The following is a 21,970-nucleotide window of genomic DNA, read 5'->3' as shown; positions in this document are numbered from 1 at the left end:
ATGAAGTTAAAAGAGTTTGTAATGTAAACAACTACTGTATATAATAGAGATTCCTCTAACATAAAAAAATCTAAGGGCTGGTGGCTTTTTTTAAAAGATTAATTAATTAATTAATTTATTTATTTGAAAGGCAGAGAGAGAGAGAGGCCTTCCAGCCCCCAGTTCATTCCCCAAATAGCCACAACAGTAGGAGCTGTGCCAATCCAAAGCCGAGAGCCAGGAGCCTCCTCTGGGTCTCCCACGCAGAAGCAGGAGCCCAAGGACTTGGGCCATCTTCCACTACTTTCCCAGGCCATAGCAGAGAGCTAGATCAGAAGTGGAGCAGCAGGGACTCAAACTGGTGCCCATATGGGATGCCAGACTGCAGGCAGTGGTTTACCTGCTACATCACAGCACTGGCCCCCAAAACATTAATATTTATATTTCAACACTTCAACAGTTAAAGGTGGGGCACTCCTAATGGAGTGCCTGGATTCAGTTCCTGACTATGGCTTCTGACTCTGCTAACACAGACCTGGGAGGCAGTGATAATGATTTAAGTACTTGGGTTCCTTCCACTCAAGTGGGCGACGTGGATTGTGCTCCCAGCTTCCTGGTTGTAATTTGGGGAGTGAACCAGTGTATGGGAATGAGTACTCTCCTCCTCTCAAATTAAAAAAAGAAGTTAATGTAGTAAGATATATTAAAAAGTCTTTAAACTATGGTACAGAATGGAATATCCCCACAGCACGCTCATCTGCATCATACTGTCATACACCATTACCATTCCAGAGGTCTCTATCGATCCCCTGGCCAACTAGTAGCTTAACCAAGAAATGAGTAAGAAAGGGAAAAGCATGGCTTCAGGGACCTCTCCCACCTCCCTACCCCCCAAAAAAACATTATGAACTTTTAACCTAAACTGCTCCACCTTCATCTGTTCTATACTCTGGAGCCTAGTAGAAGATTTGAAAATCTTTCTTAAAAATGTATTCCAGGGCCGGTGATGTGACATAGCAGGTAAAGTCGCCGTCTGCAGTGCCAGCATCCCATAAGGGTGCCAGTTTGAGTCCTGGCTGCTCCACTTCTGATCCAGGTCTCTGCTATGGCCTGGGAACAGTAGAGGATGGCCCAAGTCCTTGGGCCCCTGCCACCTGTGTGGGAAACTGGAGGAGGCTCCTGGCTCCTGGCTTCAGATCAGCCCAGCTCTGGCTGTTGCGGCCATCTGGGGAGTAAATCAGTGGATGAAAGACCTCTCTGCCTCTCTGTAACTCTTTCAAATAAATAAATCTTTTTAAAAATGTATTCCTGTTATTAAATAGTTTGCAAATTGTTCACCAATAACAACAATCCTTAAAATGTAGATGATTTCCAGGGAGCTGCAGGGTCAACGCTTTTTGTACTATAACATATTTGTCTTTTTATTCTCATTCTCTCATAAGTATACAGATGAGTTCCTGAGGATATATTACATATGGTATCAACAGACTGAATTCAAAAGAATCATCATCAAGCTAGGAGAGGCCAGACAGTAATGAGATTTTCACAAATGTAAATAATGCCAACTCACTAATTTTTTGTTTTCAAATGCAATATTTTTCATTAAAATGTATGTATATTAACATGTAATGGGTTTACTATTATTAAATGATTTTTAAATTGCTAGGTAATCTTAATATAGTAAACGTACATCTAACTTACAAAATAAATTTCTTGGAGGTTTCAAGTTTATTTGAAAGGCAGAGCCAGAGACCTTCCATCAGTTGGTTTACTCCCCAAATGCCTGTAAGCAGGCTCCAGGCTGTAGCAGGAGCCCATAACTTCCTGTGTCTTCCATGTGGGTGGCAGAGAACCAAGTACTTCAGACATCATCTGCTGCCTCCCAGACGTGCATTAGTTGGGAGCTAGATGGGAAATGAAATTCAGAACTACTGATCAAACGATAAAATCCAAAATCCATAGTTTAAAAAAATCCATGTTTTGAGCTTGTAGCAAGTAAAGCCGTGACCTGAGGTACCAGCATCTCACATGGGCACAGATTCAAGTCCAGGCTGCTTCACTTCCAATCTCACTCCCTGCTAATGTGCCAGGGAAAGCAGTGGAAGATGGCCCATGTCCTTGAGAGCTATCCCTATGACGGTGCTGTGGTGTAGCAGGTTAAACCACCACCTGCAGTGCTGGCATCCCATATGAGCACCAATCCAAAGCCAGGAGCCAGGAGCTTCTTCCGAGTCTCCCATGCCGGGTGCAGGGGCCTAAGCACTTGTGCCATCTTCTACTGCTTTCCCAGGCCACAGCAGAGAGCTCGATCGGAAGTGAAGTGTTTGGGTATTGAACTGGCACCTTTATGGGGTGCTGGCACTGCAGGTGGCGGCTTTACCCGCTGTGCCACAGCGCTGGTTCTGACAGTGTTTATATGAAATATGAACTCTAGTTTTATTGTCTCTTTTTGAAGAGAGAGAAACTGAGAGAAAAAGAAAAACAATGAAAATAGTTAAAAGGCAAAAAAAATCTGTCCTGGGTTTGGACTTAAATATTTTAAGGTATGACCTAATAGCACAGCTTCATATGTGATCCTTATGAAATGAGAAGAAACTAGTTTTAAAAGATCTATAAATAGAGTATATCTCTATAACTCATAGAATGAGATATAATTGGATAAGTTGTGTTCTTGGTTAGCTTTAACTTTGAAAAGAACAGCCTAATAATGATACCAATTAAATTTAATTATCTTTAGAAATATAAAAGATAATTTTAACCATTAACCATTGATTCCATTGTGTTTATTGAAAAATTTAATTATTTCATTTTTTGAATTGTGTTTTAAGTTTTTTGTTTTTAAAAAGAGGCTTATTTATTTGAAAGAGTGACAAGAGAGAGAGAGCGCTTCCATCTGCTGATTCATTTCCCAAATGGCCAGGAGCCTGGAACTCCATGCTGGTGTCATACGTGGGTGTGGACCATCTCTCGCTGTTTGCTTTTGTGCATTAGCAAAGAGCTGTATCTGGAGCACAGCAGCCAGGCCTCAAACCTGTGCTCTGATACGGGATGCTGGCTTCTTCTCAAGGGGCAGCTTAACCTGCTGCACTACAATGCTGTCTCTGCTTATATATTTTCAAAATTTTTATTTATTTTTTTTGAAAGGCAGATAGGTTGAGAGAGAGACACAGAGTGAAATCTCACCATTTCTCATTCCCTAAATGGTTAGTCAGGTTTGAGCCAGGCCAGAGCCAGAAGGCAGGAACTCAAATCTGGGTGCATGTGGATGACAGAGACTCAAATACTTGAGCTATCACCTGTTACCTGCCAGGTTGTAAATTAACAGAAGCTGGAATGGAAGCAGAGCCAGAATTTGTACCAGGCACTCTGATTAGGGGATGCAGGCATCCCAATGGTAGCTTAGCTATTACATCAAATGCCTGCCCCTATCGTGTCTGAAAATTTTATGTTTAAGAAAAATTAATTGGCGGTATGTTGGCAGTATGTTATTGGGAGTAAAAAGTATCTTAGCAGTAGTTGCCTTTTGTAAGACTGTAGGACACAGGGAGGCCCTGTGATGCAGGAGATTAATCTTCTGCCTGCGGCGCCTGCATCCCATATGAGCACTCATTCTAGTCCTGGCTCCTCCTGTTCTGATCCATCTCTTTGCTGTGGCTTGGGAAAGCATTAGAAGATGGCCTAAGCACTTGGGCCCCTGCACCCTCATGGGAGATTCAGAAGAAGCTCCTGGCTCCTGGCTTCAGATTGGCTCAGTTCCGCCCATTGCAGCCATTTGGGGAGTGAACCAGCGGATGGAAGATCCTTCTCTTTGTCTCTCCTTCTCACTGTCTGTAACTCTACCTCTCAAATAAATAAATAATTAAAGTCCTAAAAAAAAAAAGCCGCTGCTGTGACGGAGTGGGTATGGCCGCCGTCTGCAGTACCAGCATGCCTTGTGGGCACCGGTTCAAGTTCCGGCTGCTCTACTTCTAATCCAGCTTTCTGCTGTGGTCTGGGAAAGCAGTGGAAGATTGTCCAAGTCCTTGGGCCCCTGCACCCGTGTGGGAGACCCGGAAGAGGCTCCTGGCTCCTGGCTTCGGATCGGCACAGCTCCGGCCTTTTAGGCCATCTGAGGAGTGAATCAGTGGATGGAAGACATCTCTCTCTCTCTGTCTCTCTCTCTGCCTCTGCCTCTCCTTCTCTCTCTTCTCTAAATCTTAAAAAAAAAAAAAAAAAAAGCTTGCCGGGCACTGCTGACCCTTCTTGCTTGACCGCTCAGTTGCATCTTTCCAATGTGTGTATAATCCAGTTTACCTATGTTTATTGTTTGCTGTGTGTTCCTCTCCCACACAGGCACTTTGAAAGTACTAATCTTTGGTTTGCTGATTTTGTGCTAAGTACCTGGAATATGGAATAGTGTCTGGTACCTATGTTAATTGGATGAATCAACTTTCCTTTGGCTTTAAGTAATGAAGTTAGATTTCTTTTGGAGTAAAAGACTTAGCAGAGTATTCGAAGCTTTTGATGCTTTTAAACCATGTATTATGGACATTTTAAAATACTGGATTTGAATATTCAAATATATATATATATATTAAAGATTTATTTATTTATTTGAAAGGCAGAGTTACAGAGAGGCAGACGCAGAGAGAGAGAAAGGTCTTCCATCTGCTGGTTCACTCCCCAAATGGCTGCTATGGCCAGAGCTGTGCCAATCTGAAGCTGGGAGCCAGGAGCCTCTTTCAGGTCTCCCATGCGGGTGCAGGGGCCCAAGGGCTTGGGCCATCTTCTGCTGCTTTCCGAGGCCATACCAGTGAGCTGGATTGGAAGTGAAGCAGCCAGGACTAGAACCAGCGTCCATGTGGGATGTTAGCACTGCAGACTGGGGCTTTAACCTGCTGTGCCACAGCACCAGCCCCTAAAATATGTTTGCAGTTGGTAATTGAGCTGACATGTAAATAAGGACATTCCAGGGAGGGATGCTAGTAGTGATACTTTTTGCTGTGCTGGGAGTTCCAGTGTCTGTAGAACCCTGGAACCCAGAGCTTTGGGTTATGCTGGTGACCATAAGATACTGAAGAGAGTAGAAATCCTGAGACCTCTTAAAGCTGAGTCTCCCTGAAAAATGTCCGGGGGTAAACTAGGAAAAGGTGAAAAAAATAAAAGTGATAAAATTTTAAGAAGTAAAAAAATGTGTCTCAAATTGGGAGGGGTTGTTTGTCTCAGCTTTTTTTCCTTTTCTTTTAAATGTTTATTTATTTGAAAAGCAGAGAGAGAGAATCTTCTATTTGCTGATTCATTCCCTAGTTGCCCATAGAGCCAGCACTGGACCGAAGCTGGGAGCCAAGAAGTCATCCAGGTCTCCTATGTGGATGGTAGTGACTGAGTCCCTAAGCCATTACCTGCTGTTTCTCAAGTACATTAGCAGGAAGCTGGGTGGGATTTAAAGGTGAGGCAGGACGCTCCTGTATGGGATACAGGCATCCCAAGCAGCACCTTTACCTGCTACAAAACAGTTCCACTGCTCAAGTTGGTTTTGTTTTGTTTTTAAAGATTTATTTATTTTATTCAAAAGGCAGATTAGTGCAGAGAGAGAGATCTTCTGTCTGCTAGTTCATTCCCCAAATGTCCTCAACTCCCAGAGTTGGGCCAGGCTGAAGCTAGGAGCCTGGAACTCTATCCAGGTTGCCCACGTGGGTGGCAGGGGCCCAAATACATGGGGCATCTTCTTTTGCTTTCCCAGTCACATTAGCAGGGAGCTGGATTGGAAGTGGAGCTGCCAGGACTGGAACTGTTGCATTGCTGTTTGTGGCTTAACCCCTTCACCACCAATACCCCCCCTTCCCTAGAATTTTACTTACAAAAATAGTAGTTTGTCAGTCCTTGCTCTCTGACACTAAAGTTTGTGAATTACTGTTTTTTTTTAAATTTTTTTATTTTATTTATTTATTTATTTAGACAGGCAGAGTGGACAGTGAGAGAGAGAGACAGAGAGAAAGGTTTTCCTTTGCTGTTGGTTCACCCTCCAATGGCCGCTGCGGCCGGCGCGCTGCGACCGGCGCACCGCGCTGATCCAATGGCAGGAGCCAGGTACTTCTCCTGGTCTCCCATGGGGTGCAGGGCCCAAGGACTTGGGCCATCCTCCACTGCACTTCCTGGCCACAGCAGAGAGCTGGCCTGGAAGAGGGGCAACCGGGACAGAATCCGGCGCCCCGACGGGGACTAGAACCCGGTGTGCTGGTGCCACTAGGCGGAGGATTAGCCTCGTGAGCCGCGGCGCCGGCCGTGAATTACTATTTTTAAAAGATTTATTTATTTATTTGAAAGGCAGAGTTACACAGAGAGAGTGAGTCAGAGAAAGAGGTCTTCCATTCAGTAGTTCACTACCCAGTTGGCCGCAACCGCCAGAGCTGGGCCAATTCAAGGCCAGGAGCTTCTTCCAGGTCTCACATGCAGGTGCAGGGGCCCGAGGACTTGGCCCATCTTCTACTGCTATCCCAGGCCATAGCAGAGAGCTGGATTGAAAGTGGAGCAGCCAGGACTAGAACTGTCACCCATATGGGATGCTGGTGCTGCAGGCGGTGGCTTTACCCACTGTGCCACAACACTGGGCCCTAGTTGATCTTTCTTGTGCAGTGAGATAGCATTATGTGCAGAACTGTTGCCTTACAAAGCTGTAGAATTATTTTATATTTATCAAAAAATATATGCTCTTTGATTATGTTTAAATATATCATTGAAAAAATTTGTAGTTATTCTTCCTGAATCTGTCATTGTAAGAAGTAAGCTTGTGAGGGTAGGCTATAACATAGTATTTGTGTTTGGAAAAGACTGCTCATGGATGAACTCAATTCTTATTTTCTCCAAAGCTCAAGTGAAGAAATATCTGCAAAAAATTTATCTTTTAGTCAGCATTTTTATTGGTAATAAAGACAAACATGTGCAACTATTCATTGTATTTCCAAGTGTTTTGAGCTTTTAAGTAGAATACAATTTTGAAAATTAGATGGAATCTTTAAAAAAACATAAATATTTTGAGTTATTGATATGAATTAAATAGAAGAATTATTTCAGAGACTTTTTTCAGTGGTTCACTTGCTCATTTTCTGTGAAGTTGTTAGGTAAATAACAACTTAATTGTACTGGGTTTGTTGTGGTTGTTTTGAGAACAAAAAACAAGGAGTCTGCACCCAAAGAACTGAAAAAAAAATCTCAAGAAAAGGCACTTGAAATGTCATAACCTAAAATGGATTTATTCATTATCAAGGCAGAAGCAGCCTGAGACTGCAGGGAAGATCATATTGAGGGAGTGAGCAGAGAATAGCTGTTCACAGAAAAATCAGAAGGAGAGAATGTGGACCTACTATTAACAATTGTAAACTGGCTGGCGCCGCGGCTCACTAGGCTAATCCTCCACCTTGCAGTGCTGGCACACTGGGTTCTAGTCCTGGTCGGGGCGCCGGATTCTGTCCCGGTTGCTCCTCTTCCAGGTCAGCTCTCTGCTGTGGCCTGGGAGTGCAGTGGAGGATGGCCCAGGTGCTTGGGCCCTGCACCCACATGGGAGACCAGGAGAAGCACCTGGCTCCGGGCTTTGGATCAGTTCGGTGCGCCGGCTGCAGAGGCCATTGGAGGATGAACCAACAGTAAAAGAAGACCTCTCTCTCTCTCTCTCTCTCTCTCTCTCTCTCTCTCTCTCTCTCTCTCTCTCCTTCTCTCACTCTCTCACTGTCCACTCTACCTGTCAAAAAAAGAAAACAAAAACAAACAAACAAAAAACCAGTTGTAAACTAAGAAAGATAATGTCATTGAGGAGGAAGTTAAATAAAGAAGAAACCAAATGAGGAAAAGCAACAAAACAAAAACCTATGTAAACAAACTGCTGACTGGCAAAGGAAAGAAAATGAAGGGTCTGTTTGTTTTGCAGTATGTAATACTTGTGATAAATCTATGAGGTTGATTCATGAGTAGCTAGAATACTGTAGAATAGCATGCTAATAAATAAAACAATCTTTTAGTATTATTTTTTTTCCATGGTAACTAAATGTTTTAGATTATTATCTTGGGCCAAAATCTAAAATCTATCCCCCCTACCCTAAATTTCTGTTTTCACTTATCTGTTGAGAAAATTAGAAAACTTTTTAGATCCTCAAAGGTTAGTTAATATCCAAATGGTATCAGAGGTTGTTTTAAGGAAGTAGTTCTCAATCCTTTATGATTATGAAAAATTATCTTTGGTTTTTCTTATTCCTTGCCCTACTTTGAGAGACTAGCATCTTATAATCTTGTTTGTATCCAGTCTGGCAGTGGCAGTACTTGTGACAACAGTATAGTAACTGTGCTTTCAAATGTGATTGGCAAATTGCTGTTGAATTTGTTATCCACTGTGATTGGCCACCTCATAGAGAATATGCATGTTATTTTGCATTTTAACTAGATCTGTGGGCCAACAGTTGATGGTGGGTAACATGGAGAATCTTTTTAAAATCTGAGAATTTTTTTTTTTTTTTTTTTGGACAGGCAGAGTGGACAGTGAGAGAGAGAGACAGAGAGAAAGGTCTTCCTTTTGCCATTGGTTCACCCTCCAATGGCCGCCGCGGCTGGTGAGCTGCGGCTGGCGCACTGCACTGATCCGATGGCAGGAGCCAGGTACTTCTCCTGGTCTCCCATGGGGTGCAGGGCCCAAGGACTTGGGCCATCCTCCACTGCACTCCCTGGCCACAGCAGAGAGCTGGCCTGGAAGAGAGGCAACTGGGACAGAATCTGGCGCCCCGACCGGGACTAGAACCCGGTGTGCTGGCGCCACTAGGAGGAGGATTAGCCTAGTGAGCCGCGGCGCCAGCCAAGAAGTAATTTTTTTTAAAGATTTATTTATTTATTTGAAAGGCAGAGTTAGAGGTAGAGACAGAGAAAGAGAGGCCTTCCATCGCTGGTTCACTCCCCAGATGGCTGCAATGGCTGGAGCTGGGCCAGTCCGAAGCCAGGAGCCAGGAGCTTCTTCCAGGTCTCTCAAACAGGGGCCCCAAGGACGTAGGCCATCTTGAACTGCTTTCTCATGCCATAGCAGAGAGCTGGATGGAAAGTGGAGCAGCCAGAAATGGAAACAGCACCCATATGGGATGCTGGCACCAAATGTGGCGACTTTACCTGCTATGTCTTGTCCCCAGTCTGGTGTGTTTTGTTTTGTTTTGTTATGTATTATTATTTTTTTAGATTTATTTTATTTATTTGAAACAGTTAACAGAGAGAGGTAGAAACAGAGAGAGAGGTCTTCCATCAGCTGGTTCACTCCCCAGATAGCTGCAATGGCTGGGGCTGGGCCAATCCGAAGCCAGGAGCCAGGAGCCTCCTCCTGGTCTCCCATGTGGCTGCAGGGGCCCAAGAACTTGGGCCATATTCTACTGCTATCCCAGACCATAGCAGAGAGCTGGATCGGAAGAGGAGCAGCCGGGACTAGAACTGGTGCCCATATGGGATGCCAGTGCTTCAGGCCAGGGCTTTAACCCACTGTTCCACAGCACCGGCCCCTGTTTTGTTTTTTTAATAAAAAATTTAAAACCAGGGCAGTCTTTGGTGTAGCTGTTAAGATGCCACTTGGGACACCCACATCCCATGTCAGAATGCCTGGGTTCATGTCCCAGTTTTATTCTTGATGATTTCAGCTCCCTGATGTGCATTCTGGGGGACAGCAGGTGACGGTTCAAGCAGTTAGGTCCCTGTTACTATGGTAAACCCGGATTGAGTTCCAGGCTCCTGGCTTCAGCTGGGTGCAGGCCCAACTGTCGTCATTTAGAGAGTGAACCAATGGTTTGCTGTTTCTCTGCCTTTCTTAAAAAAAAATTAAAATTAAAATCCTATAGAAAAGTGCAGTTAGCAAAGATAAGGAACAAGTAATGGTCCCACCTCTCCCATACATCTTATCTCAATATTTTGCCCTGCTTCCTGCTGTGTTAGTTAGGTTTGACTGCATCTAAAAGATCCCTGCATTTCACTTTGTCTCATAGAAATGTGCACTAAACAGGATAGAGGATCCCCCCCCCCCCCCAATCTCAGGATATGGCAGCTGTGTGGTTATCAAGGACCCAGCTGCTTTTATCTTTCCGTTTTGCAACCCTGAGCTTGTGATTTTCCTTTTCAGAGTTAACTCATGGTGGCACAGAAGGTCCTTGCATCTCATGTGTTGTGTTTACATTCCAAGCAGCAGGGTCAAGGAAGGGGTAAGGGGAAAAGAGGCCATCTCCTAGTGAAGTCAGTACCTTTAAGTATCTTTCTAATAGCCTCACCCAGTGACTTCTGATTATATCTAATTGGCCACTGTAATCTACAAGGCAGGCCAGGAGATATAAATTTCCACTTTTAGTAATGCAAGAATTGGGTAAGAAAGGAGAATAGATATTGAGTGAACAACTAGCTATCTGCCACAATTTAGATTTTTTTCTCCCAAGTTCTGCTGCAGTTGAAGCTCTTCTTCTTCAGAAATAATCACTAATATGAATTTGATGTATTAGCCTCATGCGTATTCTGTCTTTACAATGTATTTCTATCCATCAGCAATGTGTCTTTTTCTAACAGGTTTTAAAATTGTATATAAATGGAACACACAATGGGTAATTTGCTTTCTTTCTGTCATTTAACATTGTTTACTCATATTGATGCACATAGTTCTAGTTGAATCTTTTAAACTGTGACATAGTATGCTTTTATACAGCTCATTTATCCATTTTCCTTTTAACATAGGTTTTGATTGTTCCTTTTTGGCCATTATAAACAGTGCTGCAGTCACATCTCCTTATATTTATGTATAAAAGTTTTTGTAGGGTTTGTACCTAGAAATGGAATTTACTAAGTGGTAAGGTCAGACTTTGTTTGGTTCTGAATTTTTTTGGATTGCTCTCCAAATAGGCTGTGCCAAATTACATTTGCAACCATGCATCCGATTTCTTTATTTGTTAACAGTCCCAGTCCTTCATTTTTTTGCCAGTCTGATGAGGCAGAATTTATTTTTGTGAATACTAGTGAGGCTGAACATATTTTTTAATGTTCATTGGTAGTTTTGGTTCCTTGCTGTCACTTTATACCTTTTGGACTTTTTTTTTTTTTTAAGATAGAGGAGAGATAGAGTAAAAGATCCTTCTTTTGCTGATTCACTCTCCACACGACCTGGGTTGGGCCAAGCCTAATCCAGGAGCTTAGAACTCCAGCTGGGTCTCCCACATGGGTGGCAGGGACCCTAGTATTTGGGCCGTCCTATGCTGCTTTCTCAGCACATTAGCAGGGAGCTGGGGAAGTGGCGCTCCTGGGCTTACCCTGCTGCACCATGACAGTGGCCCCCTTGGAGAATTTTAGATTTTGTGTGGTAGTTTTTGTTTTGATTTGTTGAAGTTTTTAGTATATTACTGACACTTTTAAAGATTATTTATTTTGTAGCTGTTTTTGTTTTTTTAAAGATTTATTTTATTTATTTGAAAGACCGTTACAGAGAGAGAGAGACAGAGGGAGGTCCTCCATCCGCTGGTTCACTTACCAGATGACCTCAACGACCAGACCTGAGCCAATCCGAAGCCAGGAGCCAGGGCCCAATTGGCCGCAATGGCCAGAGCTGGGCCAGTTCAAAACCAGGAACTTTTTCCAGGTCTCCCACATGGGTGAAAGGGCCCAAGGGCTTGTGCCATCTTCTACTGCTTTCCCAGGCTGTAGCAGAGCTGGATGGGAAGTGGAGCAATCAGCACTTGAACCGGTGCTCATATGGGATGCTGGCACTGCAGGTGGTGGCTCTACTTGCTACACCACATTGCTGGCCCCAACCTCTTAATTTTTTAAAGGTCTTTTTTTCTAAGCAATTTTCTAGTTGTTACTGGTACAAAAGAACTTTATTTTTTATATTGATCTTTAGTGTCCTTGCTAAAAGTTGTCATTAGCTCTAATTGTCTTTATTTTCTTGGGTTTTCCATAATTATGCATTTTCTTTTTTCTTTTTTAAAAGATTTATTTACTTATTTGAAAGGCAGAGTTACACAGAGGCAGAGAGAGATCTTCCATCTGTTGGTTCACTCCCCAAATGGCTGCAACAGCTGGAGCTGGTCCAATCCAAAGCCAGGAGCCAGGAGCCTCTTTCGGGTCTCCCACGTGGGTGCAGGGACCTAAGCACCTGGGCGATCCTCCACCACTTTCCCAGGTCACAGCAGAGAGATGGATCCAAAGTGGAGCAGCTAGGACCCGAACCAGCGCCCAGGTGGGGGTTCCATCTGCTACTCTATGTAGCACCAGCCCCCTCCTTTTTTTTTTTTTTTTTTTTTTAAGATTTATTCATTTATTTATTTGAAATGCAGAGTTACAGGCAGAGGCAGAAAAGAGAGAGAGAGAGAGGTCTTCCATCCTCTGATTCACTCCCCAGATGGCCACAAGGGCTGGATCTGAGCTTCCTCCAGTCCCCTACGTGGATGCCGGGGCCCAAAGACTTAGACCAACCTTTGCTGCTTTCCCAGGCACATTAGCAGGGAGCTGGATAGGAAATGAAGCAGGGAGACTCATACCAGGGCATATATGGGATGCCAGCACCACAGGTGGTGGCTCTCTATGCCACAGGGCAGCCCCTTTCTTTCTTATTCTTAAGTCTTGTATTTCTTTTTCTTGTTTACTGTGCTGGATAGGCTCTCTAGTAAACTGTTGAGAGAAAGAAGTGATAGAAGGCCTCTATCTTTGTCATTGTCCTAGCTTTAAAGAGAATGCTTCCAACACTTCACCAGTAAGAGTTTTGTTTACTCTGGATTTATAACATGTGTCCTTTGTCAGATTAACAAAATTCTGTCCTACTTCTAGTTTCTCAGGAATTCTTTTATTTATGAATGGGTGGTAGATTGTATGACTTCACATGATGTGGAGGTCCTTTAAAACTGTGTAGTTCCATTTGCCCCACCTCCATCCTTTGCTTAATTTTGTTATATATTACACTCATATTAATAAGTTATATATTACAAAGTTATAATTTCTGTTTTAAACAGTCATGCCTTTTAAGAAATTAAGAGAGAAAAATAGGCATATATATTTATATAATTTTTGGTGTCGTTTCCTCTTATAGACATGAGTTTCCATCTGGTCTGTGAGAGAGAAGTTGTTTCAGTGTTTCTTTACTTAAACTTCTGTTTCATATAATAAGAAGTCAGCCATTTCCCCCTCTGTAATATTGTATGCCTTTTCCCCCTCTGACTGCTTTCAAGGTTCTCTCTATATTTTTAGTTTTCAGCCATTTGAGTATGATACGCTCTACTTGTATTTATCTTAAGTTTTCCCCTAAGTTTTAGACATTTTCAGCTATTTTATTTTCATATACTTTGTCGCTCCCCGTCTTCGTGGAGGAGCAACACAGGACCCTGCGCTGTTCTTTCGTCTGCTCGGCCCTCCCCGGGTTTGCTGCTGGTTCTTCCCGGGTTGGCTACTATCCCTTCCACCTCCGTGGAAGGGCAGTTCCCCCTGGCCACATTCCCCACTTCCGCAGGGAGCGGCACACCGCCGGCCGGCTTTCTCGGGGGCTGCACGGGTGTTCCTTCAGCTAGATGTTCCCTTAGATGTTCCCCATAGATGTTGCTGGTGCATGCCGTCTCTCTCCTCCTTTATAGTCCTCCTCCGCCAATCCCAACTCGGCTGCCCACACGCCGAGTACGCTGCTCTCCAATCAGGAGCAAGTCCTACAGTTTATTGGTTGAACTGGAGGCAGCTGTGCGGAAGCTGTTTACTTCTCTCCCAGCGCCATATTGTGGGAGAGCAGATGCATAGAATAAGTCTTAATTCCAGTAACTCAGTCTAGTCCGGGTTGCTCCCCACATACTTTATCATTTTCTTTGTGCTCTCCTTAGGAGACTCTGATTGCAGAAATGTTTAATTTTATGATGTATCATAGTTTATTGAGGTTCTGAAATTAAATGTTTTTTTCTTTCTTTTCAGAACTTCAGATTGGATGGTGTCTTTTGATCTGTCTTTAACTTGACTGGCCAAATATTCTTTTGTCTCTTACCTGCTATTAAACACAACGAGTGAATTTTCCATTTCAGACTTTGTATTTTTGTGTTCTACATGTTCTCTGTGGTTCTTTTTTATTGGATATTGGATATTTTGGATGATGTGTTTTCGTGACCTTCAATTCTGTTTTTCTTCTGAGGAGTTGATATTTTGTTGTTCTAGCAGGCAATTAACTGACTAGATTTAAGCTCCAAACTGTTTTTTTCTCCAGCGTTGGACAACAGCTGATATTTTTGTTCAGTGCTTTCAGCCATCTAGCTGTTTCTTTTCTTTGGTGCCTCTGGAATTTGTTCTGTGTTGTACAACCCAGGGTTCAGCTCAGGTTTGCGATGGAATTTCTGTACTTACTTTGAGATTCCATTTTTCTAGGATTTTCCCCCTGTATTAATCAGCTTTCCCTTATTTAAAATGTCTGAGAGAAGCTCCTTACAAAAAAGGAGATTTATTTAGGCTCATGGTTGGAGGTTCACAGTCTGAGATGGGGTGGTCTATTTGTCTGGTGTCAGATGGAAGCTGACAGTTGCAGTGCACATGTAGGAGGAATGAGTACAAGACAACCCAGGAAGCAGAGAGACACACAGAAAGGAGCAACTTCCTCTACTGTCTGTGTGGTTTCTCCTTATAATGCCATCATGGTTTGACCGTGGGCTGCATCCTAACAGCTCAATCCTATCCAATCCAGTCACTTTTTTTTTAACTTTTATTTAATAAATATAAATTTCCAAAGTACAGCTTATGGATTACAATGGCTCCTCCCCCACCCCGTAACTTCCCTCTCACTCAAAACCCTCCCATCTCCCACGCCCTTTCCCATTCCATTCACATCAAGATTCATTTTCAATTATCTTTATATACAGAAGATCAATTTAGTATATATTGAGTAAAGATTTCAACAGTTTTCACCCACACAGAAACATAAAGTGTAAAATACTGTTTGAGTACTAGTTATAGCATTAATTCACATTGAATGACACATTAAGGACAGAGATCCTACATGAGGAATAAGTGCACAGTGACTCTTGTTGTTGACTTAACAAATTGACTCTCTTGTTTATGGCCTCAGTAATCACCCTAGGCTCTAGTCATGAGTTGCCAAGGCTATGGAAGCCTTTTGAGTTTGCTGACTCTGATCTTATTTAGACAAGGTCATAGTCAAATTGGAAGTTCTCTCCTCCCTTCAGAGAAAGTTACCTCCTTCTTTGATGGTCCGTTCTTTCCACTGGGATCTCATTTGCAGAGATCTTTCATTTATTTTATTTTTATTTTTATTTATTTATTTTTTTTTTGCGCCAGAGTGTTGGCTTTCCATGCCTAAAATACTCTCATGGGCTCTTCAGCCAGATCCGAATGCCTTAAGGGCTCCCTCTTCACACAGCATAATTGGATGAAACTTTTACTCTAACCCATCCACCAACCATTAGTGTTAATCTATTAACTATAAACATAAAACTTTGGGATTTAAATGTCCTGCATGAGTTTGGAGAGCAAATTCTGCTTAAACCATAACCCCCTCTCATTTCTACTTTCTCTGCCAGCTCTGTTGATGCCTCAAACCAGTAATTGTGACTTCCTTCTTGAGTTTTAGCCACTCTTCCCATGTAGTCTGGTATCTACCTTCAGGCAAGAAGTACATAAAGGCTCCTCTCATCTAGTTTGTATTTATTTCCTCTTCTCAAGGGTAGGCTTCTTCTCAGTTTCTGCCTTTTAGTAATGCTCCAGTGTCTTAAAATTGTTGTTTTTGTATTTTGGCCAGAGATTATCATTGTTATTTCTAAGTATAGTATAAACTATTCCACTGTTTTATGTGTGAATCTTCTATGTTTTCATTTTTAAAAAAAGATCAAAAGATTTATTTATTTATTTTGAAAATCAGAGTTAGAGATATTTTATCTTCTTCAGAGAGAGAGAGATCTTCCATCTGCTGGTTTACTCCCCCAGATGGCAGCAATGGCCAGTGCTGGGCCAGGCTGAAGTCAGGAGCCAGGAGTTTTATGCGGGTCTTCCAGTTGGGTGGCAAGGTCTCAAACACTTGGGCTATCTTCTGCTGCTTTTCCTTCCTATGCCATTAGTAGGAATCTGGATCAGAAGTCGAGCAGCGAGGACACAAACTGAACGGGATGCCATCATCACAGGCAGCGGCTTAACCTGCTGTGCCACAACCTCAGCCACTGTGTTTTCAGTTTTAAATTTTCTGAATCCTTATGTTTATGGTGTACGTGTTATAAATATCATATAGCTTTTATTTAAAAAAAAATCCGAATGTGACAGTTTGTCTTTGGTTACATTTAAAAGTTGTGTAATCTTAATTAAAAGTACTTTTAAAAGATTTATTTTTGTTTTAGCAGGTAAAGCCACTGCTGCATCGGTTTGACTCCTGGCTACTCTACTTCCGATCCAGCTCTCTGCTGTGGCATGGGAAAGCAGTAGAAGATAGTACAAATCGTTGGGTCCGTGCATCCATATGGGAGACCCAGAAGAAGCTCCAGGCTCCTGGCTTCAGACTGGCTCAGCTCCATTGCTGCCATTTGGAACCAATGGATGGAAGACCACCACCCGTCCTGCCAACTCCATAATTCTGCTTTTCAAATACATAAATATTTATTTATTTTTTAAAAGATTTATTTATTTATTTGAAAGTCAAGTTACAGAGAGAGAGAGAGAGAGAGTCTTCCATCCAATGGTTCACTCCTCAATTGGCCGCAATGGCTGGACCCACACCAATCTGAAGCCAGGAGCCAAGAGCTTCTTCTGGGTCTCCCACGTGGGTGCAGGGGCCCGAGGACTTGGGCCATCTTCTGCTTTCCCAGGCCATAACAGAGAGCTGGATTGGAAGTGGAGCAGCTGAACCGGTGCCATATGGGTCGCTGGTGTTTCAGGCCAGGGTGTTAACCCGCTATGCCACAGTGCCGGCACCAAATAAATATTTTTTAAACATTTATTTATGAGAGAGATTGATTCTTATTTTCTGGTTCACTCTTCAAATGCCTGTAACAGTTGGGGGACAAAAGCCACGTGGGTAGCAGGAACCCAATTAAAACCATTACCATTGACCCCTAGTGTGCACATTAGCAGGTAGCTGAAATTTGAAATGGAATTCAGACTTGAACCCAGGCACTCTGGTAGGTGATGTAGGTATCTTAACCATTAGGCCAAATGGCTACCCCATTTTTAAATCTTATTTAGTAACTGAAGCATTGAGATTTATTTCTATCATTTCATTTTTTGTATTCCATATGTGTCATTCTTCATCCAGTTTTTTTTTAAAAGATTTGTTTATTTACTTTAAAGGCAGAGTTACAGAGAGGTACAGGCAGAATGAAAGAGAAAGAGGGAGAGAGAGGTCTTCCATCTGATGTTGCACTCCCCAAATGGCTGCAGCAGCCAGAGCTGAGGTGATCCGAAGTCAGGAGCCAGGAGCTTCTTCCAGGTCTCCCGTACAGGAGCCGAGGACTTGGGCTATCTTGTACTGCTTTCCCAGGCCATGGCAGAGAGCTGAATCAGAAAAGGAGCAGCTAGAATTAGAACTGGCGCCCATATGGGATGCTGACACTGCAGGCGGCAGCTTTATGTGCTTTGCCACAGTGCTGGCCCTAAAATGTATTTCTTCCTTATCACATTGAGTTGTTTTCTGGTATTTTCATTTAATAAAGAATTCCTGAGCTCTTTGCCTTGTGCTGAGCAGTGTAGCAGTGTTAAAATATAAGTCCCGGGTCGGTGCTTTGTGTAGCTGGTAAAGCCGCTGCCTATAGTTCTAGTGCTGGCTGCTCCACTTCTGTTCCAGCTCTCTGCTATGGCCTTTGAAAGCAGTGGAAGATGGCCAGTGTCCTTGGACCCCTCCTTCCATGTGGGAGTTCCAGAAGAAACTCCTGGCTCTTCACTTTGGATCAGCCCAGCCCCAGCCATGGAGGCCATTTGGGGAGTGAACCAGTGGATGAAGACCTTTCTCTTTCTACCTCTGCCTCTGCTGCTCTGTAAATCTGTCTTTCAAATAAATAGATAAATCTTTAAAAAAAATACATATATATGTATAAGTCCTTGCACTGTTGGTACTTAAAAGATAATTAATACATATTTTGGTCTATATTAGTATTTGATGCTACATACAAAGTAAAACATTAAGAAAGGATAAATAATACCAGTGAGGTAGAGATGCTATCTTGTGGATGATTCTGCTGTCTTAAGACATTTCATAACATTTTCTGCTCAAGTGTGAAAAACATAATTTCCATGGTAGAGAAGCCTGTGCTGTAACTAGAAAGTCCCAGAAAAACAAAGATTTCAGAGCCAGTAGCACATGGAAGGTGAAGCTGTGCACTTGATGGATTTCCCACAGGAAGTATGGTTAGGTTAGTGTCAAAGGGGCCTGAGATTATCCAGGACAGATTAGGAAGAACCAATAAAGGACACTATGAAGTGTGGTCAGAAAAGTGGAGGAAAAAAGGATGACCCTGGGTACAAAGAGAAGTTTTATTTATAGCCTGTCTATTTAAAAAATAATTTTAGAGGACTGAAACATCAAGTAGAATGAGTCTGGATAAGAGACTGGTATTGGTAGTTATGTTGGTAGTTAGGACATTAAAGGGACTTGATCAGGTTAATGGTTCCATTGAAGTGAAGCTGGCCCTTAGAGGTGGAGAATAAAGACTAAACACATAAAGATAGCAAAGAAGAGAGAATTGTATTTGAGGGAAGAAGATATCATTAATGAAACTTCAGGGCTAAGATTGGTATTGTGGCAAAAATACAGAGCAAAACCTTAGAAAACATTGTAGCTCCCTGACCTGGAGGAAGTTCCTGATGGATTTTTTTACTTCTCAGTAATTATTCCGTGAGATGCCTGGGGTTTTCCATTGTTGATGATGGTGGTGTATTTCCTGTTGCCTAGGTTCATGGCTGCGAGGAGAAGATTCATATTTTCTGAAACCTCAACACATTGTACTACATGACTAGGTGTTTGTTAAGAGAGAAATGAAACTTGGAAAAAAATTAATGACACATTCTGGCTATTGCTCTCAAATGCTGGCAACAACTGGAACTGAACTGGGCTAAGTTAAAGCCAGGAGCCAGGAATTCCATCTGGGTCTTTCATGTGGGTGTAGAGACTCAAGTACTTCTAGGCGCATTGCCAGGAAGCTGGATCAAGCTGGATCGGAAGCAGAGTAGCTGGGACTCGAGTCCAGGCACTCCAGTATGGGATGAGGGCATCTCAAGCAACAGCTTCACTTGCTGTACCATAGCACCTGTCCCCAAAGATTTCTATTTTGAACATGCCCGTTCAACCCTATGTCACAATTCTGTTTGCTGTTCCCCACACATTAGTTGCACTTTTATGATTGTCTACCTGAAATACCCTGTTGCTTTTGCTTTTTCCTAACTCAGTCCACTTCCTTAGTGATTCTCCTTAACAGTTTTTCTGCTTGGTACATGGTAGCCCCTTGCAACTCCTTCCACCTTTTGCAAAGATATATATATAAAGGCATTTTATAAATTGTGACATTTTAGACAAGCTTACTGTCTTAGTCTGTTTTCTTTTGCTATGCCAGAATACCTGAGGCTAGTTAATCTTGAAAGCGGTTTATTTTGGCTCACAACGTTAGAGACTGGGAAGTCCAAAGTTAGGTAGTTACATCTGGTGAGGGCCTTGTGCAGCATGGTAGAAGGCGGAAGGACAAGTGAGCATGTGCAGAAGAGGTAAAACACAAGGGGGTAGCCTTGGTTCATAACAACTTGTCCTCTCAGTAATTCATCCCATGATAATTAACCCTCAAGAAAGGCATTAATCCTCCTAACAACTTTGTTATCTCTTACAAGCCCCACCTTTCAACACCACCACAAAGGCAATAGAAATTTCAGCCTGAGTTTCAGAGGGAATAAATTCTATTCAACCATAGCACTTAACTTACCTATCACCCCAAATTGTACGAATGCTGGGATAGGGGTGGACTTTTTTTTTCTGGAGGCCGGGACGGTGGTGTATGTGCCTCAGACCATTTAGCATCACGTCTTGCACATATTTGACAAAGTTTGAGTGAATTAGAGATAGATGTTTCTATGGTAGATTCAGTAATACTTTGGACTGGTTGCACCCCAAGTTCTAGTTTGTAGCCATTAAATTTATATTGAAATTCTACTTCTATACAATTTCCTGTAAAAGTAGACTTCTTAATATAGATCCTTTACTGATTTATTGCTGCAGTATTTTGTTTTTTATTCACGAGACACATACCTAACTAAATTGGTGATTGTAGTTTGTAGAGTGCTGTATCAGGATGTTTTTGACTATAGTAGACTTCCTAGTTAATCATTGAGGACTTTATCTTCTCATATGAGAAATTTGGACATAGGAGATTTCAAGGTTGGTCTAGCTCTGTGATCATCTGAGTCCTTGTCATCCTCAGCATGTGGAAGATGGCTTTTCTCATCGCTGTGTGATGGTTATAGCAATTTTAAGTGTGTTGTACAGTCTCCAAAAGTAGTGGAAAAGCCTAGTTTCTCCTTCTGTATCTCTGAGAGCATATAACTTTTCCAGAATGGTTCCCAGTAGACTTCCCATTGGGTCCCATTGGTCAAAATTTGTCAGTTCCACTGGCAAGAGGAATTGAGTGACCATGGTTGGCTTGTATTTTTTAGGAGTAGATAACTTAGTAGCAAGTGATTACTTAGATTCAGTTTGGGGTCTAATGCAGTGAAAAATGTGGGAGTAGGATTAAGAACAAATGATGTCTGCCACAAATGTTGTCCTGTGCCTTTGACATTTAGACCTGGAAGGTTAATATACTCATAGTATTCTTAAAAAAAAAAAAAAAAAAGATTTATTTATTTGAAAGGCAGAGGCAGAGAGAAAGAGAGGGAGGGAGGGAGGGAGAGGTGTCTTCCATCTGCTGGTTCACTTCCCAAACAGCCACAACAGCAGGAGCTGCACCAGTCTGAAGCCAGAAGCCAGGAGCTTCTTCCGTGTCTCCCACAAGGGTGCAGGGACCCAAGGACTTGGGCCGTCTTCTACTGCTTTCCCAGGCCATAGCAGAGAGCTGGATTGGAAGTGGAACAGTCGGGATTCGAACCTGCATGCATATGGGATGCTAGCTCTGCAGGCAGCAGCTTTACCCACTTTGTCACAGTGTTGGCCCCCTTCATAGTATTCTAGGAGTAGGAAAGATAATTTTACAGTATTTCAGTTGAGTTTCATTTTGGATTTCAGTAATACTGTACTCATTGACTCCTTCATTCATGTAATAGACATTGACTGAACTCCTGTTGTGGGATATACTGTGCTTAGCATTGGGGAAGTATCTGAATAAGATAGTCTTTGTACTTAGGTGGCAACAGAGTCTTAGGTGGAACAGAGTCACTGAAGTAAGGGGGTAGAATAGAGTCATTCTGAAATAAACTGATTTTAAGAAATTTATTTTTCAACAGGAGATGTGGGACATATGGATTTGGGATATGAATTCATTTGAAAAACCACTGTGGGGTAAGTTCATGGTTGGGAGTGAATGCCTTCAAGGTTGTGCTTTACTTTGAGATTTGATCTTACAACTCTGTAGACTTAAAACTTATATTAATTGGACTTTATGCCTCATATTCATTCAAGGGAGTGACTCATACTAAATCCTAGTAAGTTGGAAAATGTAAACATAAAGCACAGTCCCCCTAGTGATTAACTAATATATTCACTTCTCATTTGGGTGGCCAATTTAAAGACTAAATGAAGAACAGCATCAGAAATCATAAGATAACTTATTATATAGGGTTTAACTTGCTTGAGCTTAACAGTAATCCTGTCATGTGATATGGAAATAATTTGCAGAGCCAGTGTTGAAGGTGCGGGATCAAAGTTTGTTTTTGAGTTTCTCTTTGTAGTATTTCAAATGACCATTTCAATTCTCACTGCATCAAGTACATGTATAAAAGATTACCAGTTGTTTGTTGCATCTAAGAAAGTGCCTCTAGAGATATTATTTAATATTTACTGAGTGTATTATGATTTAGGAGTTTGTTG

General features: G+C 42.3%; 1 protein-coding gene across 4 annotated transcripts in view; it reads left to right on the top strand.

Moving 5' to 3' along the window:
- Window positions 1–21,970, top strand: part of GALNT1 (polypeptide N-acetylgalactosaminyltransferase 1) — a 128,278-nt gene that overhangs the window by 28,186 nt on the left and 78,122 nt on the right. For 2 of the 4 annotated variants that reach the window (XM_051851985.2, XM_051851986.2), the window contains exon 2: window positions 21,388–21,442. The exons of the other annotated variants lie outside the window; for them this stretch is intronic. The gene's annotated coding sequence lies outside the window, so the exon portion shown is untranslated. The remainder of the gene's footprint in view (window positions 1–21,387; window positions 21,443–21,970) is intronic. 4 annotated transcript variants of the gene reach the window in all.

This window comes from Oryctolagus cuniculus, chromosome 10 (assembly GCF_964237555.1).
Source record: "Oryctolagus cuniculus chromosome 10, mOryCun1.1, whole genome shotgun sequence".
Classification (NCBI taxonomy): domain Eukaryota; kingdom Metazoa; phylum Chordata; class Mammalia; order Lagomorpha; family Leporidae; genus Oryctolagus; species Oryctolagus cuniculus.
This window is presented reverse-complemented; position numbering and strand designations above follow the sequence as displayed.